This window comes from Passer domesticus, chromosome 8 (assembly GCF_036417665.1).
Source record: "Passer domesticus isolate bPasDom1 chromosome 8, bPasDom1.hap1, whole genome shotgun sequence".
Lineage (NCBI taxonomy): Eukaryota > Metazoa > Chordata > Aves > Passeriformes > Passeridae > Passer > Passer domesticus.
In genome coordinates, this window is record NC_087481.1 from 18,800,223 (window position 1) to 18,817,382 (window position 17,160).

Here is a 17,160-nt window from a genome sequence, read left to right on the forward strand (position 1 = left end):
CCGCACGGTTGAGGATGCTTCCCTGACAGAAGGTACCACCACAGGCACCTGCAGCTGGTTTGACAGTGCCAAGTGCCTCCTGCAAACTGACATCAGGAACCTGGCCTGGTGACTCTGGTTTCTCTGGGGAAAGGCCATCTTTCCTCTCCAGCGCCCTGGGGCCCGGAGTGGCCGGCTGCCTGCTGAAATTCCGCACGGTTGAGGATACCACCCAGATGCAAGATGCCCCCAGAGGCACCTGTGGCTGGTTTGACAGTGCCAAGTGCCTCCTGCAAACTGACATCAGGAACGTGGCCTGGTGACTCTTGTTTCTCTATGGAAAGGCCATGGTTCGTGTTCAGTGCCCGGTGGCCCGGAGTGGCCGGCTCCCTGCTGAAATTCCGAACGGTTGAGGATACCTCCCAGATTGAAGGTGCCCCCACAGGCAACTGTGGCTGGTTTGACAGTGCCAAGTGCCTCCTGCAAACTGACATTAGAAAACTGGCCTGGTGACTTTTGTTGCTCTGGGGAAAGGCCATCGTTCGTGCCCAGTGCCCGCTGGCCCGGAGTGGCCGGCTGCCTGCTGAAATTCCGCACGGATCAGGATACCTCCCAGATGCAAGGTGCCCCCACAGGCAACTGTGGCTGGTTTGACAGTGCCAAGTGCCTCCTGCAAACTGGCATCAGGAACCTGGCCTGGTGACTTTTGTTTCTCTGGGGAAAAGCCATCGTTCATGTCCAGTGCCCGCTAGCCGGGAGTGGCAGGCTGCCTGCTGAAATTCCAAACGGATCAGGATGCTGCCCAGATGCAAGGTGCCTCCAGAGGCAACAGTGGCTGGTTTGACAGTGCCAAGTGCCTCCTGCAAACTGGCAGCAGGAACCTGCCCTGGTGACTTTTCTTTCTCTGGGGAAAGGCCACCGTTCATGTCCAGGACCGGGTGGCCCGGAGTGGCCGGCTGCCTGCTGAAATTCTGCATGGATCAGGATACCGCCCAGATGCAAGGTGCTCCCACAGGCAACAGTGGCTGGTTTGACAGTGCCAAGTGCCTCCTGCAAACTGACATCAGGAACCTGGCCTGGTGACTTTTGTTTCTCTGGGGAAACGCCATCGTTCATCTCCAAGACCCGGTGGGTCGAGTGGCTGGCTGCCTGCGGAAATTCCGAACGGATCAGGATACCACCTAGATGCAAGGTGCCGCCACAGGCAACAGTGGCTGGTTTGACAGTGCCAACTGTCTCCTGCAATCTGAAATCGGGAACCTGGCCTGGTGACTTTTGTTTCTCTAGGGAAAGGCCATCATTCTTGTTCGCGGCCTGGTGGCCTGGATTGGCCGGCTGCCTGCTGAAATTCCTCACGGTTGAGGATACCTCCCAGATGAAAAGTGCCCCCAGAGGCACCTGTGGCTGGTTTGACAGTGCCAAGTGCCTCCTGCAAACTGGCAGCAGGAACCTGGCCTGGTGACTTTTTTTTCTCTGGGGAAAGGCCACCGTTCATGTCCAGGACCGGGTGGCCAGGAGTGGCCGGATGCCTGCTGAAATTCTGCATGGATCAGGATACCGCCGAGATGCAAGGTGCTCCCACAGGCAACAGTGGCTGGTTTGACAGTGCCAAGTGTCTCCTGCAAACTGACATCAGGAACCTTGCCTGGTGAGTTTTGTTTCTCTGGCAAAAGGCCATCATTCTTGTTCGAGGCCTACAGCCCCGGATTGGCTGCCTGCCTGCTGAAATTCCGCACGGTTGAGGATACCTCCCAGATGCAAGGTGCCGCCACAGGCAACTGTGGCTGGTTTGACAGTGCCAAGTGCCTCCAGCAAACTGGCAGCAGGAACCTGGCCTGGTGACTTTTGTTTCTCGGGGGAAAGGCCATCGTTCCTCTCTAGGGCCTGGTGGCTCGAGTGGCCGGCTGCCTGCTGAAATTCCGAACGGATCAGAATACCACCTAGATGCAAGCTGCCGCCACAGGCAACTGTGGCTGGTTTGACAGTGCCAAGTGCCACCTGCAAACTGACATCAGGAACCTGGCCTGGTGACTTTTGTTTCTCTGGGGAAAGGCCATGGTTCATGTCCAGGGCCTGGCGGCCCGAAGTGGCCGGCTGCCTGCTGAAATTCCTCATGGATTAGGCTGCCTCCCACATGAAATGTGCTCCCACAGGCAACTGTGGCTTGTTTGACAGTGCCAAGTGCCTCCTGCAAACTGACATCGGGAACCTGGCCTAGTGACTTTTGTTTCTCTGGGGAAAGGCCACCGTTCCTATCCAGGACCGGGCGGCCCGTAGTGGCCGGCTGCCTTCTGAAATTCCGAACGCATCAGAATACCACCTAGATGCAAGGTGCCGCCACAGGCAACTGTGGCTGGTTTGACAATGCCAAGTGCCACCTGCAAACTGACATCAGGAACCTGGCCTGGTGACTTTTGTTTCTCTGGGGAAAGGCCATGGTTCATTTCCAGGGCCTGGCGGCCCGGAGGGACCGGCTGCCTGCTGAAATTCCGCACGGTTGAGGATGCCTCCCTGACAGAAGGTACCACCACAGGCAACTGTGGCTGGTTTGACAGTGCCAAGTGCCTCCTGCAAACTGACATCAGGAACCTGGCCTGGTGACTTTTGTTTCTCTACGGAAAGGCCATGGTTCGTGTTCAGTGCCCGGTGGCCCGGAGTGCCCGGCTCCCTGCTGAAATTCCGCACGGTTGAGGATACCTCCCAGATGCAAGGTGCCCCCCCAGGCAACTGTTGCTGGTTTGACAGTGCCAAGTGCCACCTGCAAACTGACATCAGGAACCTGGCCTGGTGACTTTTGTTTCTCTGGGGAAAGGCCATGGTTCATGTCCAGGGCCTGGCGGCCCGGAGTGGCCGGCTGCCTGCTGAAATTCCGCACGGTTGAGGATGCCTCCTTGACAGAAGGTACCACCACAGGCAACTGTGGCTGGTTTGACAGTGCCAAGTGCCTCCTGAAAACTGACATCAGGAACCTGGCCTGGTGACTTTTGTTTCTCAGGGGATAGGCCATCGTTCCTCTCCAGGGCTGGATGGCTCGGAGTGGCCTGCTGCCTTCTGAAATTCCGAACGGATCAGGATACCGCCTACATGCAAGGTGCTCCCACAGGCAACAGTGGCTGGTTTGACAGTGCCAAGTGTCTCCTGCAAACTGAAATCGGGAACCAGGCCTGGTTACTTTTGTTTCTCTGGGGAAAGGCCATCATTCTTGTTCGAGGCCTGGTGGCCTGGATTGGCCGGCTGCCTGCTGAAATTGCGAACGGATCAGGATACCTCCCAGATGAAATGTGTCCCCACAGGCAGCTGTGGCTGGTTTGACAGTGCCAAGTGCCTCCTGCAAACTGACATCAGGAACCTGGCCTGGTGACTTTTGTTTCTCAGGGGAAAGGCCACCCTTCCTATCCAGGACCGGGTGGCCCGTAGTGGCCGTCTGCCTGCTGAAATTCCGCACAGATGAAGATACCTCCCAGATGCAAGGTGCCCCCAGAGGCACCTGTGGCTTGTTTGACAGTGCCAAGTGCCTCCTGCAAACTGACATCGGGAACCTGGCCTGGTGACTTTTGTTTCTCTGGGGAAAGGCCATCGTTCCTCTCCAGGGCCCGCTGGCCCGGAGTGGCTGGCTGCCTGCTGAAATTCCGCACGGTTGAGGATGCTTCCCTGACAGAAGGTACCACCACAGGCACCTGCAGCTGGTTTGACAGTGCCAAGTGCCTCCTGCAAACTGACATCAGGAACCTGGCCTGGTGACTTTTGTTTCTCTGGGGAAAGGCCATCGTTCGTGCCCAGTGCCCGCTGGCCCGGAGTGGCCGGATGCCTGCTGAAATTCCGAACGATTGAGGATACCTCCCAGATGCAAGGTGCTCCCACAGGCAACTGTGGCTGGTTTGACAGTGCCAAGTGCCTCCTGCAAACTGACATCAGGAACCTGGCCTGGTGACTTTTGTTTCTCTACGGAAAGGCCATGGTTCGTGTTCAGTGCCCGGTGGCCCGGAGTGGCCGGCTCCCTGCTGAAATTCCGCACGGTTGAGGATACCTCCCAGATGCAAGGTGCTCCCACAGGCAACTGTGGCTGGTTTGACAGTGCCAAGTGCCTCCTGCAAACTGACATCAGGAACCTGGCCTGGTGACTTTTGTTTCTCTGGGGAAAGGCCATCGTTCCTCTCTAGGGCCCGGTGGCTCGAGTGGCCGGCTGCCTGCTGAATTTCCGAACGGATCAGAATACCACCTAGATGCAAGGTGCCGCCACAGGCAACTGTGGCTGGTTTGACAGTGCCAAGTGCCACCTGCAAACTGACATCAGGAACCTGGCCTGGTGACTTTTGTTTCTCTGGGGAAAGGCCATGGTTCATGTCCAGGGCCTGGCGGCCCGGAGTGGCCGGCTGCCTGCTGAAATTCCGCACGGTTGAGGATGCCTCCCTGACAGAAGGTACCACCACAGGCAACTGTGGCTGGTTTGACAGTGCCAAGTGCCTCCTGAAAACTGACATCAGGAACCTGGCCTGGTGACTTTTGTTTCTCAGGGGATAGGCCACCGTTCATATCCAGGGCTGGATGGCCCTGAGCGGCCTGCTGCCTTCTGAAATTCCGAACGGATCAGGATACCGCCTAGATGCAAGGTGCTCCCACAGGCAACAGTGGCTGGTTTGACAGTGCCAAGTGTCTCCTGCAAACTGAAATCGGGAACCAAGCCTGGTTACTTTTGTTTCTCTGGGGAAAGGCCATCATTCTTGTTCGAGGACTGGTGGCCTGGATTGGCCGGCTGCCTGCTGAAATTCCGAACGGATCAGGATACCTCCCAGATGCAAGGTGCTCCCACAGGCAGCTGTGGCTGGTTTGACATTGCCAAGTGCCTCCTGCAAACTGACATCAGGAACCTGGCCTGGTGACTTTAGTTGCTCTGGGGAAAGGCCATTGTTCGTGCCCAGTGCCCGCTGGCCCGGAGTGGCCGGCTCCCTGCTGAAATTCCGCATGGTTGAGGATGCCTCCCAGATGCAAGGTGCCCCCACAGGCAACTGTGGCTGGTCTGACAGTGCCAAGTGCCTCCTGCAAACTGACATCAGAAACCTGGCCTGGTGACTTTTGTTTCTCTGGGGAAAGGCCACCGTTCATGTCCAGGACCTGGTGGCCCGTAGTGGCTGGCCGCCTCCTGAAATTCCTCAGGGATCAGGATACCACCCAGACCAAAAGTACCGCCACAGGCAACTGTGGTTGGTTTGACAGTGCCAAGTGCCTCCTGCAAACTGACATCAGGAACCTGGTCTAGTGACTTTTGTTTCTCTGGGGAAAGGCCATGATTCATGTCCAGGGCAAGGTGGCCCGTAGTGGCCGGCTGCCTGCTGAAATTCCGCACGGATCAGTATACCTCCCAGATGAAATGTGTCCCCACAGGCAGCTGTGGCTGGTTTGACAGTGCCAAGTGCCTCCTGCAAACTGACATCGGGAACCTGGCCTGGTGACTTTTGTTTCTCTGGGGAAAGGCCATCGTTCCTCTCCAGGGCCCGCTGGCCCGGAGTGGCCGGCTGCCTGCTGAAATTCCGCACGGTTGAGGATGCTTCCCTGACAGAAGGTACCACCACAGGCACCTGCAGCTGGTTTGACAGTGCCAAGTGCCTCCTGCAAACTGACATCAGGAACCTGGCCTGGTGACTTTTGTTTCTCTGGGGAAAGGCCATCGTTCGTGCCCAGTGCCCGCTGGCCCGGAGTGGCCGGATGCCTGCTGAAATTCCGAACGATTGAGGATACCTCCCAGATGCAAGGTGCTCCCACAGGCAACTGTGGCTGGTTTGACAGTGCCAAGTGCCTCCTGCAAACTGACATCAGGAACCTGGCCTGGTGACTTTTGTTTCTCTACGGAAAGGCCATGGTTCGTGTTCAGTGCCCGGTGGCCCGGAGTGGCCGGCTCCCTGCTGAAATTCCGCACGGTTGAGGATACCTCCCAGATGCAAGGTGCCCCCCCAGGCAACTGTGGCTGGTTTGACAGTGCCAAGTGCCACCTGCAAACTGACATCAGGAACCTGGCCTGGTGACTTTTGTTTCTCTGGGGAAAGGCCATGGTTCATGTCCAGGGCCTGGCGGCCCGGAGTGGCCGGCTGCCTGCTGAAATTCTGCATGGATCAGGATACCGCCGAGATGCAAGGTGCTCCCACAGGCAACAGTGGCTGCTTTGACAGTGCCAAGTGCCTCCTGCAAACTGACATCAGGAACCTGGCCTGGTGAGTTTTGTTTCTCTGGCAAAAGGCCATCATTCTTGTTCGAGGCCTACAGGCCCGGATTGGCTGGCTGCCTGCTGAAATTCCGCACGGTTGAGGATACCTCCCAGATGCAAGGTGCTCCCACAGGGAACTGTGGCTGGTTTGACAGTGCCAAGTGCCTCCTGCAAACTGACATCAGGAACCTGGCCTGGTGACTTTTGTTTCTCTGGGGAAAGGCCATCGTTCCTCTCTAGGGCCCGGTGGCTCGAGTGGCCGGCTGCCTGCTGAAATTACGAACGGATCAGAATACCACCTAGATGCAAGGTGCCGCCACAGGCAACTGTGGCTGGTTTGACAGTGCCAAGTGCCACCTGCAAACTGACATCAGGAACCTGGCCTGGTGACTTTTGTTTCTCTGGGGAAAGGCCATGGTTCATGTCCAGGGCCTGGCGGCCCGGAGTGGCCGGCTGCCTGCTGAAATTCCGCACGGTTGAGGATGCCTCCCTGACAGAAGGTACCACCACAGGCAACTGTGGCTGGTTTGACAGTGCCAAGTGCCTCCTGAAAACTGACATCAGGAACCTGGCCTGGTGACTTTTGTTTCTCAGGGGATAGGCCACCGTTCATATCCAGGGCTGGATGGCCCGGAGCGGCCTGCTGCCTTCTGAAATTCCGAACGGATCAGGATACCGCCTAGATGCAAGGTGCTCCCACAGGCAACAGTGGCTGGTTTGACAGTGCCAAGTGCCTCCAGCAAACTGAAATCGGGAACCAGGCCTGGTTACTTTTGTTTCTCTGGGGAAAGGCCATCATTCTTGTTCGAGGCCTGGTGGCCTGGATTGGCCGGCTGCCTGCTGAAATTCCGAACGGATCAGGATACCTCCCAGATGCAAGGTGCTCCCACAGGCAACTGTGTCTGGTTTGACATTGCCAAGTGCCTCCTGCAAACTGACATCAGGAACCTGGCCTGGTGACTTTAGTTGCTCTGGGGAAAGGCCATTGTTCGTGCCCGGTGCCCGCTGGCCCGGAGTGGCCGGCTGCCTGCTGAAATTCCGCATGGTTGAGGATGCCTCCCAGATGCAAGGTGCCCCCACAGGCAACTGTGGCTGGTCTGACAGTGCCAAGTGCCTCCTGCAAACTGACATCAGAAACCTGGCCTGGTGACTTTTGTTTCTCTGGGGAAAGGCCACCGTTCATGTCCAGGACCTGGTGGCCCGTAGTGGCTGGCCGCCTGCTGAAATTCCTCAGGGATCAGGATACCACCCAGACCAAAAGTACCGCCACAGGCAACTGTGGTTGGTTTGACAGTGCCAAGTGCCTCCTGCAAACTGACATCAGGAACCTGGCCTAGTGACTTTTGTTTCTCTGGGGAAAGGCCATGATTCATTTCCAGGGCAAGGTGGCCCGTAGTGGCCGGCTGCCTGCTGAAATTCCGCATGGATCAGTATACCTCCCAGATGAAATGTGTCCCCACAGGCAGCTGTGGCTGGTTTGACAGTGCCAAGTGCCTCCTGCCAACTGGCAGCAGGAACCTGGCCTGGTGACTTTTGTTTCTCAGGGGAAAGGCCACCGTTCCTATCCAGGACCGGGTGGCCCGTAGTGGCCGTCTGCCTTCTGAAATTCCGCACAGATGAGGATACCTCCCAGATGCAAGGTGCCCCCAGAGGCACCTGTGGCTGGTTTGACAGTGCCAAGTGCCTCCTGCAAACTGACATCGGGAACCTGGCCTGGTGACTTTTGTTTCTCTGGGGAAAGGCCATCGTTCCTCTCCAGGGCCCGCTGGCCCGGAGTGGCCGGCTGCCTGCTGAAATTCCGCACGGTTGAGGATGCTTCCCTGACAGAAGGTACCACCACAGGCACCTGCAGCTGGTTTGACAGTGCCAAGTGTCTCCTGCAAACTGACATCAGGAACCTGGCCTGGTGACTCTGGTTTCTCTGGGGAAAGGCCATCTTTCCTCTCCAGCGCCCTGGGGCCCGGAGTGGCCGGCTGCCTGCTGAAATTCCGCACGGTTGAGGATACCACCCAGATGCAAGATGCCCCCAGAGGCACCTGTGGCTGGTTTGACAGTGCCAAGTGCCTCCTGCAAACTGACATCAGGAACGTGGCCTGGTGACTCTTGTTTCTCTATGGAAAGGCCATGGTTCGTGTTCAGTGCCCGGTGGCCCGGAGTGGCCGGCTCCCTGCTGAAATTCCGAACGGTTGAGGATACCTCCCAGATTGAAGGTGCCCCCACAGGCAACTGTGGCTGGTTTGACAGTGCCAAGTGCCTCCTGCAAACTGACATCAGAAACCTGGCCTAGTGACTTTTGTTTCTCTGGGGAAAAGCCATGGTTCCTATCCAGGGCCTGGTGGCCCGGAGTGGCCGGCCGCCTGCTGAAATTCCGTATGGTTGAGGATACCTCCCAGATGAAAAGTGCCCCCAGAGGCACCTGTGGCTGGTTTGACAGTGCCAAGTGCCTCCTGCAAACTGGCAGCAGGAACCTGGCCTGGTGACTTTTCTTTCTCTGGGGAAAGGCCACCGTTCATGTCCAGGACCGGGTGGCCAGGAGTGGCCGGATGCCTGCTGAAATTCTGCATGGATCAGGATACCGCCGAGATGCAAGGTGCTCCCACAGGCAACAGTGGCTGGTTTGACAGTGCCAAGTGTCTCCTGCAAACTGACATCAGGAACCTGGCCTGGTTACTTTTGTTTCTCTGGCAAAAGGCCATCATTCTTGTTCGAGGCCTACAGGCCCGGATTGCCTGGCTGCCTGCTGAAATTCCGCACGGTTGAGGATACCTCCCAGATGCAAGGTGCCGCCACAGGCAACTGTGGCTGGTTTGACAGTGCCAAGTGCCTCCAGCAAACTGGCAGCAGGAACCTGGCCTGGTGACTTTTGTTTCTCGGGGGAAAGGCCATCGTTCCTCTCTAGGGCCCGGTGGCTCGAGTGGCCGGCTGCCTGCTGAAATTCCGAACGGATCAGAATACCACCTAGATGCAAGCTGCCGCCACAGGCAACTGTGGCTGGTTTGACAGTGCCAAGTGCCACCTGCAAACTGACATCAGGAACCTGGCCTGGTGACTTTTGTTTCTCTGGGGAAAGGCCATGGTTCATGTCCAGGGCCTAGCGGCCCGAAGTGGCCGGCTGCCTGCTGAAATTCCTCATGGATTAGGCTGCCTCCCACATGAAATGTGCTCCCACAGGCAACTGTGGCTTGTTGGACAGTGCCAAGTGCCTCCTGCAAACTGACATCTGGAACCTGGCCTAGTGACTTTTGTTTCTCTGGGGAAAGGCCATGATTCATGTCGAGGGCAAGGTGGGCAGGAGTGGCTGGCTGCCTGCTGGAATTCCGCATGGATCAGGATACCTCCCAGACCGAAAGTACCGCCACAGGCAACTGTGGTTGGTTTGACAGTGCCAAGTGCCTCCTGCAAACTGACATCAGGAACCTGGCCTGGTGACTTTTGCTTCTCTGGGGAAAGGCCATGATTCATGTCCAGGGCAAGGTGGGCAGGAGTGGCTGGCTGCCTGCTGGAATTCCGCATGGATCAGTATACTTCCCAGATGAAAAGTGTCCCCACAGGCAACTGTGGGTGGTTTGACAGTGCCAAGTGCCTCCTGCAAACTGACATCAGGAACCTGGCCTGGTGACTTTTGTTTCTCTGGGGAAAGGCCATCGTTCCTCTCCAGGGCCCGCTTGCACGGAGTGGCCGGCTGCCTGCTGAAATTCAGCATGGATCAGGATAACTCCCAGATGAAAAGTGCTCCCACAGGCGCCTGTGGCTGGTTTGACAGTGCCAAGTGCCTCCTGCAAACTGACATCAGGAACCTGGCCTGGTGACTTTTGTTTCTCTCGGGAAAGGCCATGGTTCTTGCCCAGTGCCCGGTGGCCTGAAGTGGCCGGCCGACTGCTGAAATTCTGAACGGATCAGGATACGTCCCAGATGCAAGGTGCCCCCACAGGCAACAGCGGCTGACTTGACAGTGCCAAGTGCCCCCTGCAAACTGACATCAGGAACCTGGCCTGGTGACTTTTGTTTCTCTGGGGAAAGGCCATGGCTCATGTCCAGGACCGGGTGGCCCGGAGTGGCCGGCTGCTTGCTGAAATTCTGCATGGATCAGGATACCGCCGAGATGCAAGGTGCTCCCACAGGCAACAGTGGCTGCTTTGACAGTGCCAAGTGCCTCCTGCAAACTGACATCAGGAACCTGGCCCGGTGTGTTTTGTTTCTCTGGGGAAAGGCCATCATTCTTGTTCGAGGCCTACAGGCCCGGATTGGCTGGCTGCCTGCTGAAATTCCGCACAGTTGAGGATACCTCCCAGATGCAAGGTGCCCCCAGAGGCAACTGTGGCTGGTTTGACAGTGCCAAGTGCCTCCTGCAAACTGGCAGCAGGAACCTGGCCTGGTGACTTTTCTTTCTCTGGGGAAAGGCCATCGTTCCTCTCTAGGGCCCGGTGGCTCGAGTGGCCGGCTGCCTGATGAAATTCCGAACGGATCAGAATACCGCCTAGATGCAAGGTGCCCCCACAGGCAACTGTGGCTGGTTTGACAGTGCCAAGTGCCTCCTGCAAACTGACATCAGGAACCTGGCCTGGTGACTTTTGTTTCTCTGGGGAAAGGCCACCGTTCATGTCCAGGACCTGGTGGCCCGGAGTGGCTGGCCGCCTGCTGAAATTCTTCAGGGATCAGGATACCACCCAGACCAAAAGTACCGCCACAGGCAACTGTGGTTGGTTTGACAGTGCCAAGTGCCTCCTGCAAACTGACATCAGGAACCTGGCCTAGTGACTTTTGTTTCTCTGGGGAAAGGCCATGATTCATGTCCAGGGCAAGGTGGCCCGGAGTGGCCGGCTGCCTGCTGAAATTCCGCATGGATCAGTATACCTCCCAGATGAAATGTGTCCCCACAGGCAGCTGTGGCTGGTTTGACAGTGCCAAGTGCCTCCTGCAAACTGGCAGCAGGAACCTGGCCTGGGGACTTTTGTTTCTCTGGGGAAAGGCCATCGTTCCTCTCCAGGGCCCGCTGGCCCGGAGTGGCCGGCTGCCTGCTGAAATTCTGCACGGTTGAGGATGCTTCCCTGACAGAATGTACCACCAGAGGCACCTGCAGCTGGTTTGACAGTGCCAAGTGCCTCCTGCAAACTGACATCAGGAACCTGGCCTGGTGACTATTGTTTCTCTGGGGAAAGGCCATCGTTCCTCTCCAGGGCCCGCTGGCCCGGAGTGGCCGGCTGCCTGCTGAAATTCCGCACGGTTGAGGATACCTCCCAGATGCAAGATGCCCCCAGAGGCACCTGTGGCTGGTTTGACAGTGCCAAGTGCCTCCTGCAAACTGACATCAGGAACGTGGCCTGGTGACTCTTGTTTCTCTACGGAAAGGCCATGGTTCGTGTTCAGTTCCCGGTGGCCTGGAGTGGCCGGCTCCCTGCTGAAATTCCGCACGGTTGAGGATACCTCCCAGATGCAAGGTGCCCCCACAGGCAACTGTGGCTGGTTTGACAGTGCCAAGTGCCTCCTGCAAACTGACATCAGAAACCTGGCCTAGTGTCTTTTGTTTCTCTGGGGAAAAGCCATGGTTCATATCCAGGGCCTGGTGGCCCGGAGTGGCCGGCCGCCTGCCTGCTGAAATTCCGTATGTTTGAGGATACCTCCCAGATGAAAAGTTCCCCCAGAGGCACCTGTGTCTGGTTTGACAATGCCAAGAGCCTCCTGCAAACTGGCAGCAGGAACCTGGCCTGGTGACTTTTCTTTCTCTGGGGAAAGGCCACCGTTCATGTCCAGGACCGGGTGGCCCGGAATGGCCGGCTGCCTGCTGAAATTCCGCATGGATCAGGATACCGCCGAGATGCAAGGTGCTCCCACAGGCAACAGTGGCTGGTTTGACAGTGCCAAGTGCCTCCTGCAAACTGACATCAGGAACCTGGCCTGGTGACTTTTGTTTCTCTGGGGAAAGGCCATCATTCTTGTTCGAGGCCTACAGGCCCGGATTGGCTGGCTGCCTGCTGAAATTCCGCACGGTTGAGGATACCTCCCAGATGCAAGGTGCCCCCGCAGGCAAATGTGTCTGGTTTGACAGTGCCAAGTGCCTCCTGCAAACTGACTTCAGGAACCTGGCCTGGTGACTTTTGTTTCTCTGGGGAAAGGCCATCGTTCCTCTCTAGGGCCCGGTGGCTCGAGTGGCCGGCTGCCTGCTGAAATTCCGAACGGATCAGAATACCGCCTAGATGCAAGGTGCCGCCACAGGCAACTGTGGCTGGTTTGACAGTGCCAAGTGCCACCTGCAAACTGACATCAGGAACCTGGCCTGGTGACTTTTGTTTCTCTGGGGAAAGGCCATGGTTCATGTCCAGGGCCTGGCGGCCCGGAGTGACCGGCTGCCTGCTGAAATTCCGCACGGTTGAGGATGCCTCCCTGACAGAAGGTACCACCACAGGCAACTGTGGCTGGTTTGACAGTGCCAAGTGCCTCCCGAAAGCTGACATCAGGAACCTGGCCTGGTGACTTTTGTTTCTCTGGGATAGGCCACCGTTCATATCCAGTGCTGGGTGGCCCGGAGTGGCCTGCTGCCTGCTGAAATTCCGAACAGATCAGGATACCGCCTAGATGCAAGGTGCTCCCACAGGAAACAGTGGCTGGTTTGACAGTGCCAAGTGCCTCCTGCAAACTGACATCAGGAACCTGGCCTGGTTACTTTTGTTTCTCTGGGGAAAGGCCATCGTTCATGTCCAGGGCCTGGTGGCCCGGAGTGGCCGGCTGCCTGCTGAAATTCCGCATGGTTGAGGATGCCTCCCAGATGCAAGGTGCCCCCACAGGCAACTGTGACTGGTTTGACAGTGCCAAGTGCCTCCTGCAAACTGACATCAGGAACCAGGCCTGGTGCCTTTTGTTTCTCTGGGGAAAGGCCACCGTTCATGTCCAGGACCTGGTGGCCCGTAGTGGCTGGCCGCCTGCTGAAATTCCTCAGGGATCAGGATACCACCCAGACCAAAAGTACCGCCACAGGCAACTGTGGTTGGTTTGACAGTGCCAAGTGCCTCCTGCAAACTGACATCAGGAACCTGGCCTAGTGACTTTTGTTTCTCTGGGGAAACGCCATGATTCATGTCCAGGGCAAGGTGGCCCGGAGTGGCCGGCTGCCTGCTGAAATTCCGCACGGATCAGTATACCTCCCAGATGAAATGTGTCCCCACAGGCAACTGTGGTTGGTTTGACAGTGCCAAGTGCCTCCTGCAAACTGACATCAGGAACCTGGCCTGGTGACTTTTGTTTCTCTGGGGAAAGGCCACCGTTCCTATCCAGGACCGGGCGGCCCGTAGTGGCCGGCTGCCTGCTGAAATTCCGAACGCATCAGAATACCACCTAGATGCAAGGTGCCGCCACAGGCAACTGTGGCTGGTTTGACAATGCCAAGTGCCACCTGCAAACTGACATCAGGAACCTGGCCTGGTGACTTTTGTTTCTCTGGGGAAAGGCCATGGTTCATGTCCAGGGCCTGGCGGCCCGGAGGGACCGGCTGCCTGCTGAAATTCCGCACGGTTGAGGATGCCTCCCTGACAGAAGGTACCACCACAGGCAACTGTGGCTGGTTTGACAGTGCCAAGTGCCTCCTGCAAACTGACATCAGGAACCTGGCCTGGTGCCTTTTGTTTCTCAGGGGATAGGCCACCGTTCATATCCAGGGCTGGATGGCCCGGAGTGGCCTGCTGCCTTCTGAAATTCCGAACGGATCAGGATACCGCCTAGATGCAAGGTGCTCCCACAGGCAACAGTGGCTGGTTTGACAGTGCCAACTGTCTCCTGCAAACTGAAATCGGGAACCAGGCCTGGTTACTTTTGTTTCTCTGGGGAAAGGCCATCATTCTTGTTCGAGGCCTGGTGTCCTGGATTGGCCGGCTGCCTGCTGAAATTGCGAACGGATCAGGATACCTCCCAGATGCAAGGTGCTCCCACAGGCAACTGTGGCTGGTTTGACAGTGCCAAGTGCCTCCTGCAAACTGACATCAGGAACCTGGCCTGGTGACTTTTGTTTCTCTGGGGAAAGGCCATGGTTCATGTCCAGGGCCTAGCGGCCCGAAGTGGCCGGCTGCCTGCTGAAATTCCTCATGGATTAGGCTGCCTCCCACATGAAATGTGCTCCCACAGGCAACTGTGGCTTGTTGGACAGTGCCAAGTGCCTCCTGCAAACTGACATCTGGAACCTGGCCTAGTGACTTTTGTTTCTCTGGGGAAAGGCCATGATTCATGTCGAGGGCAAGGTGGGCAGGAGTGGCTGGCTGCCTGCTGGAATTCCGCATGGATCAGGATACCTCCCAGACCGAAAGTACCTCCACAGGCAACTGTGGTTGGTTTGACAGTGCCAAGTGCCTCCTGCAAACTGACATCAGGAACCTGGCCTGGTGACTTTTGCTTCTCTGGGGAAAGGCCATGATTCATGTCCAGGGCAAGGTGGGCAGGAGTGGCTGGCTGCCTGCTGGAATTCCGCATGGATCAGTATACTTCCCAGATGAAAAGTGTCCCCACAGGCAGCTGTGGCTGGTTTGACAGTGCCAAGTGCCTCCTGCAAACTGACATCAGGAACCTGGCCTGGTGACTTTTGTTTCTCTGGGGAAAGGCCATCGTTCCTCTCCAGGGCCCGCTTGCACGGAGTGGCCGGCTGCCTGCTGAAATTCAGCATGGATCAGGATAACTCCCAGATGAAAAGTGCCCCCACAGGCGCCTGTGGCTGGTTTGACAGTGCCAAGTGCCTCCTGCAAACTGACATCAGGAACCTGGCCTGGTGACTTTTGTTTCTCTGGGGAAAGGCCATGGTTCTTGCCCAGTGCCCGGTGGCCTGAAGTGGCCGGCCGCCTGCTGAAATTCTGAACGGATCAGGATACGTCCCAGATGCAAGGTGCCCCCACAGGAAACAGCGGCTGACTTGACAGTGCCAAGTGCCCCCTGCAAACTGACATCAGGAACCTGGCCTGGTGACTTTTGTTTCTCTGGGGAAAGGCCACCGCTCATGTCCAGGACCGGGTGGCCCGGAGTGGCCGGCTGCTTGCTGAAATTCTGCATGGATCAGGATACCGCCGAGATGCAAGGTGCTCCCACAGGCAACAGTGGCTGCTTTGACAGTGCCAAGTGCCTCCTGCAAACTGACATCAGGAACCTGGCCCGGTGTGTTTTGTTTCTCTGGGGAAAGGCCATCATTCTTGTTCGAGGCCTACAGGCCCGGATTGGCTGGCTGCCTGCTGAAATTCCGCACGGTTGAGGATACCTCCCAGATGCAAGGTGCTCCCACAGGCAACTGTGGCTGGTTTGACAGTGCCAAGTGCCTCCTGAAAACTGACATCAGGAACCTGGCCTGGTGACTCTGGTTTCTCTGGGGAAAGGCCATCTTTCCTCTCCAGCGCCCTGGGGCCCGGAGTGGCCGGCTGCCTGCTGAAATTCCGCACGGTTGAGGATGCCTCCCTGACAGAAGGTACCACCACAGGCAACTGTGGCTGGTTTGACAGTGCCAAGTGCCTCCTGAAAACTGACATCAGGAACCTGGCCTGGTGACTTTTGTTTCTCAGGGGATAGGCCACCGTTCATATCCAGGGCTGGATGGCCCGGAGCGGCCTGCTGCCTTCTGAAATTCCGAACGGATCAGGATACCGCCTAGATGCAAGGTGCTCCCACAGGCAACAGTGGCTGGTTTGACAGTGCCAAGTGCCTCCAGCAAACTGAAATCGGGAACCAGGCCTGGTTACTTTTGTTTCTCTGGGGAAAGGCCATCATTCTTGTTCGAGGCCTGGTGGCCTGGATTGGCCGGCTGCCTGCTGAAATTCCGAACGGATCAGGATACCTCCCAGATGCAAGGTGCTCCCACAGGCAACTGTGTCTGGTTTGACATTGCCAAGTGCCTCCTGCAAACTGACATCAGGAACCTGGCCTGGTGACTTTAGTTGCTCTGGGGAAAGGCCATTGTTCGTGCCCGGTGCCCGCTGGCCCGGAGTGGCCGGCTGCCTGCTGAAATTCCGCATGGTTGAGGATGCCTCCCAGATGCAAGGTGCCCCCACAGGCAACTGTGGCTGGTCTGACAGTGCCAAGTGCCTCCTGCAAACTGACATCAGAAACCTGGCCTGGTGACTTTTGTTTCTCTGGGGAAAGGCCACCGTTCATGTCCAGGACCTGGTGGCCCGTAGTGGCTGGCCGCCTGCTGAAATTCCTCAGGGATCAGGATACCACCCAGACCAAAAGTACCGCCACAGGCAACTGTGGTTGGTTTGACAGTGCCAAGTGCCTCCTGCAAACTGACATCAGGAACCTGGTCTAGTGACTTTTGTTTCTCTGGGGAAAGGCCATGATTCATGTCCAGGGCAAGGTGGCCCGTAGTGGCCGGCTGCCTGCTGAAATTCCGCATGGATCAGTATACCTCCCAGATGAAATGTGTCCCCACAGGCAGCTGTGGCTGGTTTGACAGTGCCAAGTGCCTCCTGCAAACTGGCAGCAGGAACCTGGCCTGGTGACTTTTGTTTCTCAGGGGAAAGGCCACCGTTCCTATCCAGGACCGGGTGGCCCGTAGTGGCCGTCTGCCTTCTGAAATTCCGCACCGATGAGGATACCTCCCAGATGCAAGGTGCCCCCAGAGGCACCTGTGGCTGGTTTGACAGTGCCAAGTGCCTCCTGCAAACTGACATCGGGAACCTGGCCTGGTGACTTTTGTTTCTCTGGGGAAAGGCCATCGTTCCTCTCCAGGGCCCGCTGGCCCGGAGTGGCCGGCTGCCTGCTGAAATTCCGCACGGTTGAGGATGCTTCCCTGACAGAAGGTACCACCACAGGCACCTGCAGCTGGTTTGACAGTGCCAAGTGCCTCCTGCAAACTGACATCAGGAACCTGGCCTGGTGACTCTGGTTTCTCTGGGGAAAGGCCATCTTTCCTCTCCAGCGCCCTGGGGCCCGGAGTGGCCGGCTGCCTGCTGAAATTCCGCACGGTTGAGGATACCACCCAGATGCAAGATGCCCCCAGAGGCACCTGTGGCTGGTTTGAC